Genomic DNA, 22,646 nt, shown 5'->3' with positions numbered 1-22,646 from the left:
GTCAGACTGCTTTGTAAAGTCTTCCCCACTGATTTCTGTGTCTTGGTTACATTATTATATTCTGACATAAATGGATTTATGTAAGGTAAGATCATGTTTCAGAATTTGGAAAATATACTGTTTAATCCCCAGAGTTTTGATAAACAGTATTTTCACTGGCAACTAAAACATCGTTTTGGTAATCAAACTTCTGTCCTCCCCAAAGCTGACTAAACGTGAGGAGGTGCTAAAATCATGTCATTTCCAAACGAGCTCCTCAAACACAAAGCTAAATTTGCAAAGCAAAGCAATGAGGGAAGGTCTGCATGAAGGAGCCGAGAGTGCAGGCTGTGCGAGTTACAATAAGCTTTTATCCAGGTGAGCCGGCTTTCATCGTTTCTTCATGAAGGTACAGTATATTAGTCTGGCTTCTGTCCTAAGGAATTCACAAGCAATTCTTAACAGCTAACCAATTATTGCTGGCTGGAAGTGATAAACATATAAAGAAAGATAAGATTAAAATCTTCACATCTTGACCTAAATTCTTTGCTCCGAATCTTGAGGGCCAGAAACATACTGGACCAAAACAGTTCACATTTGTGGACTGTATACTATTGCTGAATGCTTCAATATAATTGTATCCCTTAGGCACAAAGTCAGTTAAAATTCCCCTGAAATTCAGCACCGCTGCTTGAAAAGAAGTAAAATTAAAGAGTGGAAACCCTCATATGTGCTAGTCTCTGGTGCTCTTCTGAGGAGAGCTTAGATCTGCAACGTTGATTCATTTACCTGTCTTGTGCTAACCCTGACATCTGGTTGTCCAAGGCTAATCCTTATGTTATTAGGCAATGCTGCCACCCTTGCTGTGAGAAGCAAAATCCTTAAGCACATATCGACAGCTAGGGTGCCCAAGACTTTTGTACAGTACTGTGTTTGTCAACTTGGAGCAGAGAATGAGTTTGTAAATCTGTCTGGAGCGAAGAATGTTGGGAATGGTGAGGGTGGAGTGCCGCGGGAGGGGTGAGGGACAGGTGGCAAAGAAAGAGTGCTGGGGCAGTGGGGTTGGGGGGGAGTGCAGACAGACCAAGCCCTGAGACACCGGGCAAGGTCATTTGATTCCAAACAATTGGTTTATTGATCAAGGCAGAATGTCCCCCTGGTGCTTCCTGTTCCCTCCCCTCTCCCTCTCCTTTCACTCTTAGTCCACAATAGAGACACATATCCGAATCAGGTTTATCTTCACTCATGTATGTCATGATTTTTTTTTGTGGCAGCAGTACAGTGCATAAAACTACTACAGTACTGTGCGAAAACCTAAGGCGCCCTAGCTATATATCTATATGTGCCCATGACTTTTGAACAGTACTGTACTCTTTTCAGAAAAAGTTCTAAAATAAATTGTTACTTATCAAAATGTTACCCAGGTCTTTTGATGGTAGAAGTTAGCAGAGGTTCCGTTATCATATTTTCATCCTCAATCGGTAATGCTAAACTGCCGTTCACTCACATTTGCAGTTCATATATACATTTCCTTCATTCCTTCATATATACATTGCCTTCAGTATACATTTCACTGAGGTCAATGGAATGAATCTAATGGGCAGAGTGCAAACTGCTGAGGCAGCCCCACAACAAATTAGTGGAATTTTGAAACTATAATGTCTCTGTTTATAAAATTAACCATTTCTCAGAAAGATTTAGAAAATAGTAAGTTACAGAAGGCACTGAGTGAAAACAAATCCATGTATTATGTAAACATTGGAAGATGTTCTGGAGTTCCAGTCCTTTGGGTATGGTGAGCCAATAAAAAGCTACAGCCCAGGAACAATATCAATAGGTGGAGAATTAATCTTGTAATTGAGAGATTGTTATTCATTCATGATAAATTCTTAGAACCCAAAGTTTAAAATATTATTTCCCCACTTCTTTTCCTGTATCAGCGACCAAATCTGTAAATATCATAACAATGTGAAACACTCAACAATACCAGTGACAACAGTCTTCAAGACAGATCTGAATCACTTCCACAATCCAAGTGTGGCATTCTCACACTTCATGTCTTCCTTTCTTCAGACATGGGTTTGCCGCCTTACTGAGTCACATGATCCATGAATTCAGGCAATGGCTATATCCTGATAGACTAGGATGGCAGTACATCAGGTCTTTATATTAGAAAACTGACAGATGAAGAAAATCTGAAACAAAAAGGAAATTGTTAGGACTTTGATTTTCCATCTCACTCCCACTCTGTGATATCTGTCTAGGGCCTCCTGCGGTGTTCTGACAAGGTTAAACACCTTATCTTCCAAATGGACATCTTGCATCCTTCTGGACTCCATAACAAACTCAACTCAAGGACAGCTTCCACTCCACTGCTATAAAGCTACTGAATGGTTCCCTACTACAATAAGATGGACTGTTGACCTCACAACGCATCTCATTATGTTCTTAGAGGAGCTCATCCAGTCAGGTACCATCATCTCTCATTCCAAAATCCAATTGTTCATTGTCCTCCATAGATGGCGCCTAACTTGCTGAGTTCTTCCAGCATTTAACGTGCGTGCTCCAGACTTCCAGCAGCTGCAGAATCTTTTGTGTTTATATGTCGCTCTGTTCTCGCACCTGATTGTCTATCTGCACTTCACTTTCTCTGTAGCTGTTGCACTTTATTCTGCCCCATTTATTGCTTTACCTCAATACACTATGTAATGATTTGATCTAAATGAACAGTATGTAAGAGAAGCCTTTCATTTTACCTCGGTACTTGTGACAGTAATAATGCAATTCCAGTTTCAAGGTTAAACATCTATAATAAGCTCACCTCATTGTAGAAAGCATGAGGAAGTGTTAGAGAGGGTGCAGGGCTGCAGAGGAGATTTACCAAGATGCTGCCTGGATTAGAGAGCATATTTTATGAGGATAGGTTGAGTGAGCCAGGGTTTTTTCTTTGCAGTGAAGGAGGATGAGAGCTGACTTGATAGAGGTGTGCAAGATGATGAGAGACATAGATTGAGTGGATAGCCAGAAACTTTTGCCCAGGGTAGAAACTGGATAACTTTAGGGTGATTGGAGGAAAGTATAGGGGAGATGTCAGCGACAAGCTTTTACACAGAGAGTGGTGAGTGCATGAACTGCCCTTCCAGGGATGGTGGGAGAGGCATATACATTAGGGGTATTTAAGAAACTCTAAGATAGACACATGGATGATAGAAAAATGGAAGGCTACATAGGAGGGAAGGGTTAGATTGATCTCGAAGTAGGTTCGAAGGGTGGTACAACAATTTGGGCTGAAGGGCCTGTACTGTGCTGTAGTGTTCTATGAGCTCACTTTTTTCCTCTGTCCACAGCCACAACCTGATCTACTGTGTACTAAAGGCATTCTCTAGCTTTCAAATTTCATGAATGCCCTGACCTGCATTTTCAGTCTGACGTCCCCCTTTGTTTTGTCTCAAGAACTGTGCTGAATAATGTATCAACCAAAGAGCACTCTAAATACTGGAATCATTTGGCAAAACTAGCCCACAGCATTGGAGATATCCATCCCACTCCATCCTATCTGAAATTGAAGACTAACTTCAGATTCAGATTCAGTTTATTGTCATTTAGAAACCACAAATGCAATGCAGTTAAAAAATGAGACAACTTTCCTCCAGAATGATATCACAAAAGCACATAACAAAACAGACTACACCAGAAAATCCACATAATGTTTGGCAATTCCCAATCCAGAGTCTGGAGAGGCTGCTGTATATTAATATCGCACTACCATCTTAGTGCGTTTCCCAGAAAGGAGCTCCAAACCTACCAGACAAAACAAGACCAAAAACTAAAGCTACAAGACCTGCACAAAACCACATAGTTACAACATATAGTTACAACAGTGCAAACAATAGCATAATTGATAAAAAAAAACAGACCATGGGCACAGTAAAAATAGTCCAAAGATGTTAAAAGACTAAAAGTTCAAAAGAAATCACCACACAGTTTCCACAAGTCCTCAGGGTCCTGATAGACTTGTCATCCCACACAGGCGGCAGAAGGGAATACCCCCGCTATGGACTTCCATGACACTGGCTGACTCAGCCTCACAGACACAGCACACAATGAAAGCTCCGTCGAAACCAGCCTCGCAGACACAGCACTCAGTGAAAGCGCTCCGACCACAGTGGACTCCGAGTCCATTGAACTTCCGAGCCTCTGACCATCCCCTCCGGCACAGCTTCTCTGAGCACCATCCTCTGCCGAGCGTATTAAGACACCCCCACCAACGGCCATCGGCAACGCGACCCCAAGGACTGGGGGCCTGTTCTTCTCAGCAGATTCCTGGACCTCACAGCAGCAGCAGCAATGAAGAAGGTCTTCCTGGAGATTTCCAGATGTTCCTCCATACTCCCACATCCGTTTTTCATCCGATTATGATTGTGCATGGCACCCCGCTTCACAAATAACAGATAATCAGCTCTGGAGTGGCTGCTGCAAGCTGCGTCGTGCCGCCATCTTGGACTTCTCAACTTGTTTTCTCACTTGGGGGAGAAAATAATCTGCATTTGCTGGAAATCTGAAATAAAAACTGACAATGCTGGAAACACAGCAGTTCATCAGAAATGGAACAACACGATGATGATAGCGTACAAAATGATGAGAGGCTTTGATTGTGTGGATAGTCAGAGGCTTTCTCCCAGGGCTGACATGGTTGCCACAAGAGGACACAGGTTTAAGGTGCTAAGGAGTAGGTACAGAGGAAATGTCAGGGGTAAGTTTCTTACTCAGAGTGGTGAGTGTGTGGAATGGGCTGCCGGCAATGGTGGTGGAGGCGGATACGATTGGGTCTTTTAAGAGGCTTTTAGATAGGTACATGGAGCTTAGTAAAATAGTGGGCTATAGGTAAGCCTAGTAATTTCTAAAGTAGGGACACGTTTGGCACAACTTTGTGGGCTGAAGGGCCTGAATTGTGCTGTGGGTTTTCTATGTTTCTAACATTTCAGCTTGGGCACTCATCACTGGGTCTGTGAAAGAGAGAAACAAGTAAATGTTAAGTTGCTGCTATGATTGGGATGGATGGGACAAAGGGAATATCTGCACCAGGATTGTCCTCTCACGTCCTGTGGTGAACTACATATACCTGTCTGTACACGTCCCCTGCTGACTGCTCCTGTGGCCCCTCCCACAGACCCCGGTATAAAGGCGATTGAGGCCTGAGCCCGGCCCTCAGTCTCCAGGATGTAGTATGGTGGTCAACTACTGCTTGTTCTTTCTTCCAGTCGATAAAAGCCGATATCTCGCCTTCACGTCTCAGAGAGAGTTATTGATGGTGCATCAATTTTATTGACTGGAAGTTTTAAAACATGGAATCCATTTTACATCCGGAAAGATTGGATTTGGACCCCCAAGGCCCCAGAAGCAGCTCTTGCCTTTGAACTCTGGCTTGCATGCTTCCAATCATACTTGGAGGAGGTTAGTGCAACTGAACCCGCTGTTATGCACACGCATGAGGGATCACTGACGCCCAATGGGCTGACACCTCCAGGTAGGCCGGAACCAGCACAACCACTGTCTCCGGTGCAATCACCACCGGCACCTGTGCAATCACAGCCGGTGCTACGTAGATCGCAGCGACAGATTCGACCACCTGATAGACTTAACCTGTAAATATACTTGTAAGAAACTTCGTCCCATGGGGACTCTCTTTTAAAACAAAGGGGGGGTGAATGTGGTGAACTACATATACCTGTCTGGACACGCCCCCCCTGCTGACTGCTCCTGTGGCTCCTCCCACAGACCCCGGTATAAAGGCGATTGAGGCCTGAGCCCGGCCCTCAGTCTCCAGGATGTAGTATGGTGGTCAACTACTGCTTGTTCTTTCTTCCAGTCAATAAAAGCCGATATCTCGCCTTCACGTCTCAGAGAGAGTTATTGATGGTGCATCACGTCCCAATTCTGCTAGTTTTCAGACTGAAACATTCACTGTGCTTCCCTTTCACCAAATGACACCCGTCTTGAGTGCTTCCAACATTTTCTGAGTAATTAACTTTTCAGCACTTGGTCTGATCTGCAAACCCCCAAGGAATTTTTCAGAATGTGATTATTGTCAAGCACCTAAACACAGACCAGAAATTAAACTGCTCTACTTGCCTCAGTGTAACATTGATCCCACAGTGCTTATTTTCACTCAGCACTGAATGTGTTAATAGTCAAATGTGTCACACATTTATAATCTCAATGTTAAAACTAGCTTACCTGAGTTCTTATCAGAATCATGTGTAATGCCTTGCATTAGGGAATTTTGAGCTCACGAGATTACTGATAAAGCATCCTGATATATGATAACGCATATTCTCTTTATCATATTCTGCTTCCAGTTTTCTGTGCTTTTGCTGGTAGCAGGAATGGAATGCGCTGTCACAATCCATTGTCCCATCTGCTTAGGTCATGACATTTTCTGAGCATGAGACATTAAACACATCCCAATGGTAGTCAATCGATTTTCTGAAGTCAAGATCTGGGTCTTTCTCACACAGGAAGAGAAACAATAGCAAGTATGGAATATCTGACAGAATTGGGACAGGAATGTTGAAGTATTGTCAGGAGTCTGACATTCAGAATAATCAAACATGACTGGGAATATTCTTCATAATGTTAAAGCATTACTGAGACAAGGCTGTGCTAGAAGGAAAATGGGACTGGCAAAGTACAGTATGAGCAGAAAGTTGCTGCCAGATGTAATTTAATCTGTACCCAGGGCTGACAATTATTTCATTGGTTATTTATCATGATATAGAGTGTTATTTCTTCAAAGTACTTGCTACTTCCATTTGTGTTTCAAACATCACCTCAGTCAAATGCAAATCAGAAGTAAAACTGGCACCTAACTTTATAAGGTGCTATAAATCTCAGGATGATAAGGATTTTACTTTTAATAGATTAGTGTGCCTTAAATATCAACAACTCTGATGGTTCATATTTATTTCTACAGTTCTACTAAGTGTTTTACAACATAATGGAAAGAAAAACTGAGACAAAAAGACTACAGGCAAAGATGGCCAGTTCTGATGCAGAAAGAAAAAAGTAAGTTAACCAAAATTGGAGAATTCAATCTTGAGTCCTAAAGGCTGCAATGTGCCCAGTGAAAGATGAGGCGATTTTCCTCACGGTTCCATTGGGCTCATTTGTAAAGGTGAAGGAAGCCGCAGACAGAGAGATTGGAGTGACACCAAGATAATAACCGGCGCACCAATCCTGAGGTGGAGAGGTCCGAGAGAGGAGGTGGCACCCAGGTCCGGGAGTGAAGTTTAAAAGGAGAAAGCTTCGCGGGAACTTGGCTGTAACTGGTGCACCAATCATGAGGTGGACGCTGCCTAGCGGAGCGGTCATCGATGGAGTGGTCTGAGTCAGAGTGGTAGGGCTTTGGCTCATTCAAGCTTCGGTGAGCTAAGTGGGTAAGTGGACTATGTTCTTTTTCCCCTTGCCTTTATTTTTCAGAGGAATAGAGAGCATGTCTGTAGGGTTGGTACTTTGCTCTGGGTGTCAGATGTGGGAATCCTGGGATTCTTCCAGTCTCCCAGGTGCACCGAGATGATGCTGTTGGGGGGTGGGGGGGGTGACCTGACAGAGGGCTACTACGGCGATCAGGTGTCTGGCACTGAGCCTGGTTCTGTGGTGCAGAAGGGAGAGAAGAAGATGAGGAATGTGGTGGTCGTAGGGGATTCCATAATGAGGAGAATAGACAGGAGGTTCTGTCAGTGTGATAGAGATACCTGTATGGTGTGTTGCCTCCCAGGTGGCAGGGTACGAGATGTCTCGGATCAGGTGTAGAGTATTCTGAAGGGAGAGGGTGACCAACCAAAAGTCTTGGTACATGTTGGTACCAATGACATAGGTAGAAAAAAGGAGAAGGTTCTGAAGAGAGAATTCAGGGAGTTGGGTAGGAAGTTGAAAAGCAGGATCTCCAGGGTAGTAATCTCAGGATTGCTGCCTGTGCCAGATGCTAACGAGTGCAAGATTAACATGATCAAGCGTTTTAATGCGTGGCTGAGAGACAGGGCTTCGGGTTCCTGGATCATTAGGGTCTCTTCCGGGGGAGGTATGACCTGTACAAAAAGGACGGGTTACACCTGAACCCAAAGGGGTCCAATACCCTAGCAGGCAGGTTTAATAGAGCTGTTAGGGAGGGTTTAAACTAATTTGGCAGGGGAGATGGGAACCAGAGTGATAGGGCTGAGGAAGGGGAAAACAGAAATAAATCAAAGATAGCATGCAACAGAGATGATAGAAAGGGCAGGCAGGAGATGAGACTTAATCACAGGTAGTGGGATGAGCAGGGCAATAAAGGCATGGTGCAGTTAAAACAGAAAACAACAAATACTGAACTGAAAGTATTGTATTTGAATGCATGCAGCATAAGGAATAAAATGGACGATCTTGAAATTCAGCTATAGACTGGCAAGTATGAAGTTGTGGCCATCTCTGAAACTTGGCTAAAGGATGGCTGCCATTGGGAGCTGAATGTCCAAGGATATACAGTGCATCGGAAAGATAGGTTAGTAGGCAGAAGGAGTGGTGTGGCTCTGTGTATGATAAATAATATTAAATCATTAGAAAGGGATGACATAGGATCAGAAGGTGTAGAATCTCTATGGGTTGAGTTAAGAAATGGCAAGGGTAAAAGGACCCTAATGGCAGTTGTATACAGACCTCCAAACAGCAGCCGGGATGTAGATTACAAATTACAGCGGGAGATAGAAAAGGTGTGTCAGAAGGGTAATGTCATGATAATCGTTGGGGATTTTAACATGTAAGTGGATTGGGAAAACCAGGCCAGTACTGAACCTCAAGAGACAGTATTTGTAAACTGTCTAAGGGATGGCTTTTTAGAATAGCTTGTTTTGAGCCCACTAGGGGATCGGCTGTGCTGGATTGGGTGTTGTGCAATGATCCGGAGGTGATAAGAGAGCTTAAGGTTAAGGAACCCTTAGGGAACAGTGATCACAATATGATCAAGTTTACTTTGAAATTTGAGATGGAGAAACTATACTCCAATGTGTCGGTATTTCAGTTGAATAAGGGAAATTACAATGACATGAGGGGGAACTGGCCAAAGTTGACTGGAAAGGGACACTAGCAGGAAGGGCAACAGAAAGGCAACAGCCGGAGTTTCTGTAGAAATTAAGGGAAATGCAAGACAGATATATTCCAACTAAGAAGAAATTTTAGAATGGAAGAAGGACACCACCGTGGCTGACAAGTAAAGTCAAAGCCAAAGTAAAAGCAAAAGAGGGGGCATTCAATGAAGCCAAAGCTAGTGGCAAGATAGAGGATTGAGAAGCTTTTAAGAACTTGCAGAAGGAAACTAAGAAGGTCATTAGGAAGGAAAAGGTGGATAATGGAAGAAAGCTGGCAACTAATATCAAAGAAGACACTAAAAGCTTTTTTAAGTACGAGGGGTGATTGATAAGTTTGTGTCCTAAGGTTGAAGGAGTCAATTTTAGAAAACTTAACACATTTATTTTTCAACATAGTCCCCTCCTACATTTACACACTTAGTCCAGAAGTCATGGAGCATACGGATCTTGGACCTCCAGAAAGTGTCCACAGCAGGGGTGATGAGTTATACAGCTCTCGTTACATGCACATGCAGTTCAACTCTTTGAGTGATTATGCAGAAAGTTTGAAGTTAATAACTCATCTCCTTCTACCTTAGGCCACAAACTTATCAATCACCCCTGCTGTGGACACTTTCTGGAGGTCTAAGATCCGTATGCTCCATGACCGCTGGACTAAGTGTGTAAATGTAGGAGGGAACTATGTTGAAAAATAAATGTGCTAGGTTTTCTAAAATTGACTCCTTCTACCTTAGGCCACAAACTTATCAATCACCCCTCGTATATAAAGGGTAAAAGAGATTTGAGGGTAGATATAGGACCAATACAAAATTACGCTGAAGATATTGTAATGAGAGACACAGAGATGGCAGAGGAACTGAATGTGTATTTTGCATCAGTCTTCACAGTGGAAGACATCTGCAGTAAACTGGACATTCAAGAGTGTCAGGGAAGTGAAGTTTCTGCAGTGAAAATTACGACTGAGAAGGTGCTCAGGAAGCTTAATGGTCTGAGGGTGGATAATTCTCCTGGACCTGATGGAATGCCCCCTTGGGGTCTGAAGGAAGTAGCTGGAGAGATTGCAGAAGCACTAACAATTATCTTTCAAGAATCGATAGATTCTGGCATTGTACCAGATGACTGGAAAATTGCAAATGTTACCCTGCTATTTAAGAAGGGTGGGAGGCAGCAAGAAGGAAACTATAGACCTGTTAGCCTGACATCAGTGGTTGGGAAGTTGTTGGAATCGATTGTTAGGGATGAGATTACAGAGTATCTGGAGGCACATGACAAGATAGGCCAAAGCCAGCATGGTTTCCTGAAAGGAAAATCCTGCCTGACCAACCTAATGCAATTCTTTGAGGAAATTACAAACAGGATGGACAAAGAAGATGCAGTGGATGTTGTGTACTTGGATTTTTAGAAGGCCTTTGACAGGGTGCTGCACATGATGCTACTTAGCAAGGTAAGAGTCCATGGAATTACAGGGAAGTTACTAGCATGGGTGGAGCATTGGCTGATCAACAGAAAACTGAGAGTGGGAATAAAGGGATCCTATTCTGCTGGCTGCTGGTTACCAGTGGAGTTCCATAGGGGTCTGTGTTGGGATCACTGCTTTTTATGATGTATGTCAATGATTTGGACTATGGTGTTAATGGATTTGTGGCTAAATTTGCCAATGATACAAAAATAGGTGGAGTGAGTAGTGTTGAGAAAACAGAGAACCTGCAGAGAGACTTAGATAGTTTAAGGGAATGGGCAAAGAAGTGGCAAATGAAATACAATTTTGGAAAATGTATGGTAATGCACTTTGGTGGAAGAAATAATTGGCCAAAAGAGAGAATTCAAAATGCAGAGATACAAAGGGACTTGAGAGTCCTTGTGCAAGATACTCTGAACGATAACTTCCAGGTTGAGTCGGTGGTGCAGAAGGTGAATGCAATGTTGGCATCCATTTCTAGAGGTATAGAATATAACAGCAGGGATGTGATGTTGAGGCTCTATAAGGCACTTGTGAGACCACACTTGGAGCAGTGTGTGCAGTTTTGGGCTCCTTATTTTAGAAAGGATATACTGACATTGGAGAGGGTTCAGACAAGATTCACAAGAATGATTCCAGGAGTGAAAGGGTTACTGTATGAGGAACGTCTGGCAGCTCTTGGGCTGTATTCCCTGGAGTTCAGGAGAATGAGAGGTATCTCATAGAAACATTCTGAATGTTAAAAGGCCTGAACAGATTACATATGACAAAGTTAATTCCCATGGTAGGGGAGTCTAGGACAAGAGGGCACAACTTCAAGATTGATGGATATCCATTTAGAACAGAGATGTGGAGAAATTACTTTAGACAGAAGGTGGTAAATCTGTGGAATTTGTTGCCACAAGTGGCTGCAGAGGCCAAGTCATTGGGTGCATTTAAGGCAGAGATAGTTTCATGATTAGCCAGGGCCTCAAAGGGTATGGGGAGAAGGAAGGGGAATGGAGACAACTGTAAGAACTGGATCAGCCATGATTGAATGGCAGAGCAGACTCAATAGGCTGAATGGCCTACTTCTGCTCCTATATCTTATGGTCTTATAAAGTGGAGGCAACCTGCATTTCAGGGTTAATTCTGCAGATAGGACACAAGGGCTCTGTACAGCAATCCTCAAATCTGCCTTTGGATTCTCCATTGGTGTCATGTACACACAACCCTGTAAAAGTATCAGCAACAACAGAACACACCTGAAGTCTGGTTTTGCTGTTCACAAAACACAATTTTATTAGTAACTACGTCATATAGTAATTTAAACCAGGTAAGTCAAGAGTTAATGGTGTAATGTATATATAGATGTAAATATATAAACCCCCAAACTTCTTCAAGTTCAGGTGGTAAGTGATACAGTGATATGATGGTGTGGTATGGAAATTCAGTTCGGTCCATGGGATTGAAGTGAGAGAGAGATTTTTGTAACCCAAGTAAACAGGTGTCGTCGATCGTCCTCGATGTCTTCCAAATCTTCCAAGTTAGCCAAACGTGACCAACTTAAGAGTGCCGTCTTCAAGTGATAATCTACCAACCCAGGCAAGGGTTAGACACTCCGGTAGACTCCACAGGGTCGCCCTTACATGCACTGATTGTCATGGATCGATTCCTCTTAATCAATCCTCAGCCCCACCCTTGTGGGCACTTAAAAGTTCATGTGGCAATTCCACCACCAGTCTTCGTGCATCTGCGTGTCCTGCGAAAGAGACAGGTACACTTTCTGGGCATTCCCTTTAATTACACTTTGTAACAAAACAGCCCACTGGTCCACCAGCCACTGGAAATTCAGGGCCACTTTTTCAAAATGCAGGAAGTACTTATCAACTTCTGCTTCATCAAATGGAGGTACCAACATAATCTCTCGACTGACACTAAACCTATCACCAAGGTCTGGCACTTGACCTCTTTGCTGCATTCTCTCCCTCTTGAACATTCTCTGTTTTTCTGCCTCTTCTCTCTGCAGCAAGCTGCTTGTGCTGGACATCCCTCTCTCTCTTACAGACATGATTCTTAAAGGCACAGTCCATAATGAATAAAACTTAAGATTCCATCACAATTGTGACAACCCACACGGAATTATGAACCTTGTACTCTGGAAGAAGTACAAGTAAGCTGCTTCTTCAGCTGGAAAAATTGCCTTCCTGGTTAGTGGGAAACGAAGATGTGAAAGAACATGTGTTGCACCTTTTGCAGTTCAGCATCAGGCTTATTATCACTAACATATGTTGTGAAATATGTTGCTTTGTGACAGCAGTGCAGTGCAACACATAAAGATGACCATAATTTACAATACAAATATGATGGAGTCTGGTTAATTGGGACACATCAAGACCAGTACATTTTGGCCCACTTACGTGGTTGCCCTAAACAACTGAAGTTTCATGGAAATAGTTAAAAAGATATAAAAAATACAAACTGAGTAATGAATTATCCATTTAAATGAAATACAGAACAAATTAGAGCTCTACCAATAGTACTGCCATCTATGAAACTGTGTATTAGTTCCTAATATTTACCTGTGGAGGAATTCATCCAGTGTACACAACAAACAAAATCAGAGCAGATAATGAACTGTCTTCATACAATGCTATCGATGATCACATCCTCCAAATCTTCACTTTCATTGTAACATTCAAAATGATTGTCAAAACCTTTAAATTCTTCATTGTTTCTAACCTGTTGAAGTAGTGAAATTGTTTCATTTTAACTCCTGACTGTTCTTTGTATCTCTAAGCCTGAATGCTTGAAACCACAGTGAGCAAAACAGTTCTGAACTGCTTATTTCTCGCTGGCTGTCAGTGACAAAAATCAGTGCTATTGAACATAAGCGCACTCAACTGATGCTATTTTAAAACTATTCACTCTAAGCATGGTGTAGCATCTAATGGCCACACTGTGCTTGTGAATGATCCTAGTTAGAGCCTGTTCAGCAAGTGTCCTGCACCAATTAAGCAAATAAAGAAAGGAAATTCTGGCAATTTTCTCAATGAGTTTTTGTTCTTTATGAACTGTCCCAAATAAATAACACGAGGGCAATGGCTATCATGAGAGGGCACAGTTTTATGGTGCTTGGAAGTAGGTACAGAGAGGATGTTAGGGGTAGGTTTTCTACACAGAGAGTGGTGAGTGCGTGGAATGGGCTGTCGGCGACGCTGGTGGAGGTGGATACAATAGGGTCTTTTAAGAGTCTCCTGGATTTGTACATGGAGCTTAGAAAAATAGAGGGCTATGGGTAACCTTAGGTAATTTCTAAGTAAGTACATGCTTGGTGCAGCATTGTGGGCCGAAGGGCCTGTATTGTGCTGTAGGTTTTCTGTGTTTCTATGCTTCTAACTGGCTGCCTTGATTAACCATTGGCCCAACTAACTGGAATCCACTGTATATAAAATATAAATAAATAGAGAAAAAAAGAGCCAAATAGTAAGGCAGTGTTCATGGGCCGCCCAGAAATCTAATGGCAGATGGGAAGACAATGTCAAGTGAGCATTTTCAGGCTCCTGTACCTCCTCATCAATATCAGTAATGAGAAGTGGGCATGTCCTAGATGGGGAGGGTGTTTCAAGAGGGATCACCTTTTGAAGATGGACTTGATATTGAGGAGGCTTGTGCTCATGATGGAGCTGGCTGAGTTTGAAACCCTCTGCAGCTCTTCCCTATCCTGTGCATTGGCACCTCCATATAAGATGGCAATGCAACCAGTCAGAACATTCTCCATGGTACATCTGTAGAAATTTGCTAGTGTCTTTGGTGACATACAAAATCTTCTCAAACTCCTAAAGGAATATAGTGATTGCATCAATATATTTGGTGCAAGATAAATTTTCAAAGATGTTAATACCCAGGATCTTAAAGCTGCTCACCCTTTCCACTGCAGACTCTCGATGAGAACCGTTGTGTGTTCTCTTATTTCCGCTGCCTGCGACCCACAATTACCGGTAATTGCTTGGTCTTACTGCTGTTGAATGCTAAGTAGTTTTTGCAACTCTACTGAACTAGCTGATCTATCTCACTCCTGTATGCCTCCTCATTACCATCTGAAACTCGACCAACAGTAGTTGTACCATTGGCCACACAATCATGAGTGTAACAAGAGTAAAGCAGTGGGATAAGCACACATCCTTGAGGTTACCAGTGTTGATTAATAGCGAGAGATTTCCAATCCACACTGATTGTGGTCTCCTGGTGAAGAAGTCAAGGATCTTTTTGCAGAGGGAGTACAGAGGCCCAGGTTTTGGAGTCTGTTGATCAGTACCAATGGTGTAATGGTATTGAACACTCAATAGACAGCAGCCTGATGTAGGTATTGCTGTTGTCCAACAGGTGGCACGGGTTACACCAAGGAGGACCAATATCCTTGCAGGAAGGTTTGCTAGAGCTGCCGGGAGGATTTAAAATAATTTGACTGCAGGCTGGGAACCAGAGTGATAGGGCTGAAGATGGGGAAGTTGGTATCCAAACAGATGCAGTGTGTGGTGAGACTGCTGGGAAGGCAAAGTTGCGGTCAGTGGGAAGATTTGCAGTGTAACTTGTGAACAAAATTGAAAAGGGTGAAGAATACAGGACTGAAGATGTCAATGCACACAGTGTGCAGAATAAGGCAGGTGATCTTGTAGTGCAGTTAGAGATTGGTAGGTATGACTGAGACATGTGTGACAGAATAGCCTTTCTCACTTTTCACTATGCACCCAACCTTGACGTCAACTGCAAATTTGCCAATTCCATTTACTATTTGATCATCCATGTCATTGATATAGACTTCAAACAGCAATGAACCCAGCACTGATCCCTGCAACACACCATTTGTCACAGGTCCAGATTGAGAGGCTATCCTCTCCTACCACACTCTGGTTTCCCCCGCAAAGCCAAAATGGAATCCAGTTTACTTCTTCGTCCTGAATCCCAAGTGACTGAACCTTCTTCACCAGCCTCCCATGTGGGAGTTTTTCAGAGACCTTGTTAAAGTCCAAGTAGACAACATCCACTGCTTTTCATTCATCAACTTTCCTGGTAACTTCCTCGAAAAACTTCTCTAACCAAGTCTCACATGACATCAATGTCATAATTCCTCTTGCTGATTCATGATCTAAGCTCATCCATCTTTCCTGTAATACTCCTTGCATTGAAATAGACTCAACTAAGAACATTGTTCCCACCATACTCAACCTACCGATTCTTGTCTTTGTATATAGACTTGACATCATCTTTCTCCACAGCCATTCCACAATCTGCCCTGGTGCTCTGGTTTCCATCTCCCTGTGACTCTAGTTAAGGGTTGAACTCCACTGTGGTTAACGATATGGTTAAGGATTTGGTCCACTCTGGTAGACCAGTAGTTTCCCCCTCTACTATGCTGAATATTTCCAGTATTTTCTGTTTTTATTTCAGATTTCCAGCATGGGCAGTTTTCATGATTTTTGTTTAACTTGACTCATTGAAAGTTGTCATATTCTGTAGGGGCTTCACTAATTGTTTATGAGAAACAAACTAGAGAAGCTCCAGTGGAGCAGTAGGAAAAAAAAGATGTGATGATGGGGTTGCTCCAGAACTGGTGCTGAAGATTGGTGGGATCCCAACATAATTTCAGGGCAGTAACCTCCATTAAAGGAAAACATCTCCAGGAGATATTAGAGCATGTGTAGCAAGAGAGAATTTTTAAAAGAAGCAAGTGGGGGCAGTTGGGACATTCTGGTGACACACATCAGTAGGAGACATTGAAGTGTGTGTAATTAGGCAATTGGCAAGGTTGATAAAAAGAAATTAGCTTTAACTGGAGTGGCCGTTGTGTGAACGGGCCAGTGTTAGAGTGGGGAGTTCACGTTATGGCTCATAGATAGGCAGTCAGTGCAGAGGACCCCATTGCCATTCCCCTCAATAGCAGGTATACCACTTTGGATACTATTGAGGAGGGTGGTGGTGGATGACCTAGCAGAGGAAAGCCACAGTGATCAAGTCTCTGGCACTGACCCTGGCCCTGTGGCACAGAATGGAAGGGGGGAGAAGAGGTGAGCTGCAGTGATAGGGGATTCAATTGTTAGGGGAACAGACAGGAGGTTCTGTGGACAAGAATGAGATTCCCAGATGGTATATTACCTCCTAGGTGCATTGGTCAGAGACATCTCAGATCGAGTCCATGGCATTTTTAAGTAGGAAGGTGAGCAGCTAGAGGTCATGGTCCACGTCAGTACCAATGACATAGGTAAGAAGGGTGATGAGGTCTTGCAAAGTAAGTTCAAAGAGTTTAGTACAAAATTAAAGGACAGGACCTCCAGGGTTGTGATCTCAGGATTGCTACCTGCGTCATGTGTTAATAAGGCCAGAAACAGGAAGATCATACAGTTTTACAAGGAGATGGTACAGGAGAGAGCGCTTCAGATTTTTCGTTCATTGGGCTCTCTTCCTTGGGGGGGGGGGGGGGGGGGGGAGTGGTTTGCACCTGGACTAGAGGTGCACTAATATCCTTGCGGAAAGGTTTGCTGATGCTGCATGGGGGTGGGGGGCAGTTTCAACTAGAGTGGAATGGGAATGGGAACCAAATCAACAGAGCAGATAGTGGCATGGTTCTGAGGAAAGGTGTTGTTAAACCTACATGTAAATTCAGGAAACCAAAGGTTGAGCATGGTGGGACTAATGTTCTGAGATGTGTATATACCAGAGCAAGGAGTATTGTAGGAAAGGCAGAGTGAGCTTCAGGCATCGATCAGCACGTGGAATTATGACATTGTAGCCATTGGTGAGACTTGGTTCAAAGAGGGGCAGGACTGGAAGCTCACTGTTCCAAGGTCCCATTATTTTTGATGTGATAGGGGAAGGGTAGCGTTACTAGTGAGAGAAAATGTCACGGCAGTTCTCAGTCAGTACATGTTGGAGAGATCATCTACTGAGGGTATGTGGGTGGAACTGATGAATAAGGAAGGGATGACCACATTAATGAGATTATCTTATAGACCACCAAATAGTCAGTGGGACTTAGAGGAGCAAATTTGTAGAGAGATTGCAGAGTTTGGCAAGAAACATAAGATAGTCATAAGTAGTTTTAACTTTCCACATATTGCTTAGGATTCCCATACTGTAAAAGAGCTGGACGGAATAGGGTTTGACAAATGTGTTCAGCAAAGCTTCCTTAACCTGAGGTCCCAACTAGGCGGAGTGCAATACGAGAATCTCCCATAATGGACTGAGACATGGCAGGTGACAGAAGTTTACGTTGAGAATACTTTGCATCTAGTGATCATAATGCCATTAGTTTCCATATAATTATGGAGAAGAATAGGTCTGGTCCTCGGGTTGAGATCCTAAATTGGAGAAAGACCAACTTTGATGGTATCAGAAAGATCTGGCAAGTCTGAATTGGGACAGGTTGTTTTCTGGCAAAGGTGTGCTTCGTGAGTGGGAGGCCTTCAAAAGTGAAATTTTGAGAGTGCAGAGTTTGCGTGTTTCTGTCAGAATACAAGGCAGGGTTAACAGGTTTAGGGGACTTTGGTTTTTAAGAGATTTTGAGGCCCTAGTTAAGAAGAAGAAGGAGGTGTATAGCAGGTATAGGCAGGAAGGAGCAAATGAGGTACTTGAAGAGTATATGAAATGCCAATAGAACATTGAAGAAGGAATCTGGAGGACTCTAACAGACAAGGTGAAGCAGAATCCCAAGGCTTCTACAGATATATTAAGAGCAAAAGGATGGCAAGGGACAAATTGGTCCTCTTGAAGATCAAAATGGTCATCTGCAACTGAAAGAGATGGGGGAGATCTTAAATGGATTTTTTTTTCATGTCTTTAAGAAAGGTTCTAAAATAAGCCATGAAATTATAGGATGGTGAGCCTGACATCAGTACTGGGTAAGTTATTGGAAGGAATTTGAAAGGACCAGTTATATAAGTATTTGGATAGACAGGGATTGATAAGAGGTAGTCAACATGGTTTGTGCATGATACTGTAAACCAATCTTATAAAGTTTTTGAGGAAGTTACCAGGAAAGTGTATTGAAAGCAAGGCAGTGGATATTGTCTACGTGGACTATAGCAAAGCTTTTGACAAGATCCCACATGGGAGGTTGGTCAAGAAGGTTCAGTGAATTGACATTCAACATGAAATAGTAATCTGGATGAGACATTGGCTTTGCAGGAGCAGCCTTCTGACTGGAGGCCTGTAACAAGTGGCGTGCTGCAGGGGTCAGTGCTGGGTCTGTAGTTTGTCAACTATATCAACAACCTGGATAATAATGTAGTAAACTGGGTCACAAATTTACAGATGACACCAAGTTTGGAGGCATTGTGGGCTGCGGGGAAGGCTATCAAAGCTTGCTGAGGGATCTGGACCAACTGGAAAAATGGAATGTAAAATACAGATGGAATTTAATACAGACAAGTGTGAGGTGCTACCCTTCACTAGGACCAGCCAGGGTAGGTCTAACACAGTGAGCAGTAGGGCACTGAGGAATGCAGTAGAACAAAGGGATCTGGGAATATTGGACTTCATAACTCAGAGTACAGGATGTGGTATTATGTTGAAGTTGTATAAGGCATTGCCAAGGCCTAATTTGGAGTATTGTGTGCAGTTCTGGCCACACTAATAGGAAAGATTGTCAATAAGATTGAAAGAGTGCAGAGAAAATTTACAAGGGTGTTGCCAGGACTTTAGGACCTGAGTTATAGGGAAAGGTTGAATAGGTTAGAACTTTATTCCCTATAGTGTAGGAGAATGAGAGGAGATTTGATTGAGGTATACAAAATTTTGAATAGTATAGAAAGGGTAAATGCAAGCAGCCTTTTCCCACCGAGGTTGGGTGAGGCTACAGCTAGAGATTATGGATTAAGGTGAAACGTGAAATGTTTAAGGGAAACATGAGGGGGAACTTCTTCATGCAGATGGCAGTGAGAGTGTGGAACGAGCTGCCAGTGGTGGGGTTTGATTTCAATGTTTAATAGAAGTTTGGATAGGTACATGGATAGGAGGAGTTTGAAAGATTTTGGTCCAGGTGCAGCCAATGGGACTAAGCAGATGAATAATTTTAGCTCAGACTAGGTGGGCTGAAGGGCATGCTTCTGAGCTGTAATGTTCTATGACTCTATGTAAAGTTATTTGTCTTCATTGACTTAACTTAGCAGCAGAGCTCCAAAGTCAGTGTTAACACTGCACTGGTGACACTCTTACCTGACATATAGAATTTAGCTCTTTGGCCATGTTTGAAGCAGTGGTGAGATTAGGTTAGTAACTGAGAAGTCCAAGTAAAGGCCAAACTAATGAGCAAGCACCCACTTGATATGACTCCCAATCCCATCATCATTTTGGTGATGTCTGATGGGAAACGCTTAGTGGATTCAAGTTGTCTATTTTCTTCATGGGCTGGCAATTGTCCTGGGCGGGACCCACTGCCGACAATTGGCCCAGGAATGTGGTTGTTCATGTTCTAAGAGGAACTGCTTCCTGGTTAAAGCACTACTTGACAGGAACATTGTGGACAATGTTTGCAATCCAACAAACAAACCTTTTAGACCATAAAATATAGGAGCAGAATTAGGCCATTTTGGCTCATCAAGTCTGCTCTGCCATTTCATCATGGCTGATCCAATTTTCCTCTCAGCAGCAATCTCCCCCCTTCTCCCCGTATCCCTTCATGCCCTGACCAATCAAGAATCTATCAAACTCTGCCTTAAATATAAATACAGACTTGGCCTCCACAGCTCCCTATGGCAAAGAATTCCACAGATTCACCACTTTCTGGCTAAAGAAGTTTCTCCTCATCTCTGTTCTAAAAGGACGACCCTCTATTGAGAGGTTGTGTCCTCTGGTCTTAGACTAACCCACCATAGCAAACATCCTCTCCATATTCACTCTACTCTAACAAGGCCTTTCACCATTCGATAGGTTTCAACGAGGTCACCCCTCATTCTTCTGAATACAGGATGAGAGTCATCAAACCCTCTTCATATGACAAACCATACAATGCTGCAATAATTTTCATGAACCTCCTTTGAACCCTTCTCCAGTTTCAGCACGTCCTTTCTAAGATAAGGGGCCCAGCCTTGTCCACAATACTTCTAGTGAGGTCTCACCGGTGCTCTATAAAATCTCAACATTACGTCTTTGCTTTTATATGCTAGTGCTCTTGAAATGAATGCTAACATTCCTTTTGCCTTCCTCACCACAGACTCAACCTGCAAATTAACCTTAGGGAATTCTGCACAATGACTCCCAAGTCTCTTTGCACCTCAGTTCCTTGTACTTTCTCTCCATTTAGAAAATAGTGAACCCTTTCATTTCTTCTACCGAAGTACGTGACCATACACTTCCCAACACTGTATTCCATCTGCCATTTCTTTGCCCATTCTGTCTAAGTTCATCTGTAGCCTCTCTGCTTCCTCACACCTACCTGTCCCTCCACTGTTTTCATATTGTCTGCAAATTTTGCAACAAAGCCATCAATTCCATCATCCAAATCAATGATATATAGCGAAAAGAAGAATCAGTCCCAGCACTGATCCCTGTGGAACATCACTAGTCTTTTGGCTGGAACATCCTTCTTGCTGAGTGAAGAGCACTCAGTGGGAGCAGAATCACTGATCCAGCAGTAGCTTTCCTCATAATTATCTTTCTGAACGGTTTATAAAAAAGGGTCTTTGAAGTAGTTCAACATGTATAACAATGTTAAAGAAATTTTTATTGCAATGATTACTGATAATTCCATATTCAGTAGCCCTGAAATGACTGTGCTCTTTCTGTCCTGTTAGGTGATGATGTATGATCTCCTTTCATTGTCCAGGGGTCTCACGATCAGCACGGAAGCAAATCATGATAAATGAACAGTTATAATGTAGAGGGCTTCATTTGATTGCATTCCCACTTCAGCATAGTTCAACCAGTTCAGACACACTGTCCAGACAGCAGAATCTTTATGAGCTGTTTGAATTCACTCAGCACTCATCATTCTGTGTTCAATGACTTGATTAAAGAGGCAATGTTTAAAGTAGATGTTTGAGGGATTTGATTCAACAGAAAGTAAATGGTTAGTGAATAAAATTTGAGTTTTTTTTCTGAAGTTGATATTAAGTTTGCCTTTCTGCCATTTTCAAACACATTCTCTCGCCTACTTCTCCCTTGAAGCAACGTAATGCACTGCTTAAACTGAATCCCTTGATGCAGATGTAAAGAGAACACAATAGGAACAAGGAAAACAAATAAATGAAAAAGAATAGGGAAGATCAAGTCAAAGCATGTTCCTACCTCATTTTTGTGATAGATTAGAGGTATTGTGGATAATAAGGAAAGATGCTTAAAGCAGTAGGAGGATATATAGTAGATCAGATTGAAAATTGGGTGGAGCATTCGCTAGATGGAATTAAATCCTGACAAATGTGAGGTGATGCATTTTAGCAAGTCAAATAAGGATAGACCTTCAGCATTCAGTAATTGTTAGGTGACTAAGGAATGTTGATTACCAGAGGAATGTCGGACTTCAAGTCCAGAGTTTCCTGAAAGTGACACCAGAGGTAGGTAGGTTGGTGAAGAATGCATACGGCATGCTTGCCTTCATAGATCACAGCACGCAATATAAAAGTCAAAATGATATGTTGCAACTTTAAAAAATCATATGACATAAGAACAGAATTAGGCCATTCAGCCCATTGAGTCTGCTCTGCCATTCCATCATGGCTAATTTATTATCCCTCTCTATTCCATTCTCCTGCCTTCTCCCCATAACCTTTGAAGTCCTTACAGATCAAGAACCTACCAACTTCTGCTTTAAATATACCCAATGACTTGACCTCCACAGCCATGTGTGGCAATGAAATTCCTCCGCATCTCTGTTCTAAAGGGATGTCCATCATTCTGTTGCTCTTCCCTCTGATCCAAGACTCCTCCACTTGGAAACACCCTCTCCACGTCCACTCTATCGAGGCTTTTCAAATTCCAACAGGTTTCAAAGAGGCTCCCCCCCCCCCCCCCCCCCCACCACCACCTATTCTTCTTAGCACTTTTGGTTGCTGCATGATAGGAAGCACGTGATTGCCCTGGAGAGAGTGCAGAGGAGATTCACCAGGATCTTACCT

At 42.8% G+C, this 22,646-nt stretch overlaps 1 long non-coding RNA gene across 2 annotated transcripts in view; it reads left to right on the top strand.

The window, feature by feature from the left end:
• The first annotated feature begins 220 nt into the window (after positions 1 to 220).
• LOC140729189 (uncharacterized) overlaps positions 221 to 22,646 on the top strand; it is a 50,153-nt gene continuing 27,727 nt past the window's right edge. For both annotated transcript variants that reach the window (XR_012099283.1, XR_012099284.1), the window contains exons 1-3: positions 221 to 357; positions 2,244 to 2,449; positions 6,953 to 7,044. This is a non-coding gene — a long non-coding RNA (uncharacterized lncRNA). The remainder of the gene's footprint in view (positions 358 to 2,243; positions 2,450 to 6,952; positions 7,045 to 22,646) is intronic.

The sequence above is a fragment of the Hemitrygon akajei genome, chromosome 6 (assembly GCF_048418815.1).
Source record: "Hemitrygon akajei chromosome 6, sHemAka1.3, whole genome shotgun sequence".
Lineage (NCBI taxonomy): Eukaryota > Metazoa > Chordata > Chondrichthyes > Myliobatiformes > Dasyatidae > Hemitrygon > Hemitrygon akajei.
Note: the sequence above shows the minus strand (reverse complement) of the source record. Positions and strands in the feature narration are given on the sequence as shown.